The 604-nt window shown below is 33.1% G+C and overlaps 1 pseudogene; it reads right to left on the reverse strand.

The window, feature by feature from the left end:
* The window catches only part of LOC107572496 (78 kDa glucose-regulated protein pseudogene), a 20,194-nt pseudogene that overhangs the window by 15,718 nt on the left and 3,872 nt on the right, over positions 1–604 (reverse strand).

The following is a 604-nucleotide window of genomic DNA, read 5'->3' on the forward strand; positions in this document are numbered from 1 at the left end:
TCGCATAAGATAGAACATATTACATATTTGCTACTTATTACTAAACTGTTTTCTGAGTCAGTGTCTGCAAAGATGAAGTTGATGACGCTGATGAACGACTTTATTCTCCAAATTTAATTATTTTTATTTTTAATATTTTATTTCTACATTTTTCTGGATATTTCATGAGTTGAATCTCGCATTATAGGCTAAGGACTTTATTCTGGAGATTATTTTTTTTTTGGCCCTATAATCCTTTTTCTTACTCTCTCATTTCCAAATCTCAGAATCCAAATGTTTCCATATTCACAATGTTGCCTATTTGAATTTGAATGTTACAGACTATTATTTATTAGGCCTATGTAAACCAGGCTTTGTACTTAACCCGTTTTCCCCAAAAAATAAAAAATAAATCATGGTCTTCTTCACATGAAAAATCGTCCTCTTCACATGAGCAAATATGTGCTTGGCCCGAGCACAGGTTGAACGGCACGGATTGTACTACAGGTTGTTTTAATGAAGCAGTGTATCTAGATTCTATAGTGTATCTATATGTTTGGTTGACTGTATTATATTCTGATAATGAAGAGGCTGCAGCGTTTGCAGTGCTGTAGGACTATATGAA

This window comes from Sinocyclocheilus grahami, unplaced genomic scaffold (assembly GCF_001515645.1).
Source record: "Sinocyclocheilus grahami isolate Dianchi unplaced genomic scaffold, SAMN03320097.WGS_v1.1 scaffold1762.1, whole genome shotgun sequence".
NCBI classification, from domain to species: domain Eukaryota; kingdom Metazoa; phylum Chordata; class Actinopteri; order Cypriniformes; family Cyprinidae; genus Sinocyclocheilus; species Sinocyclocheilus grahami.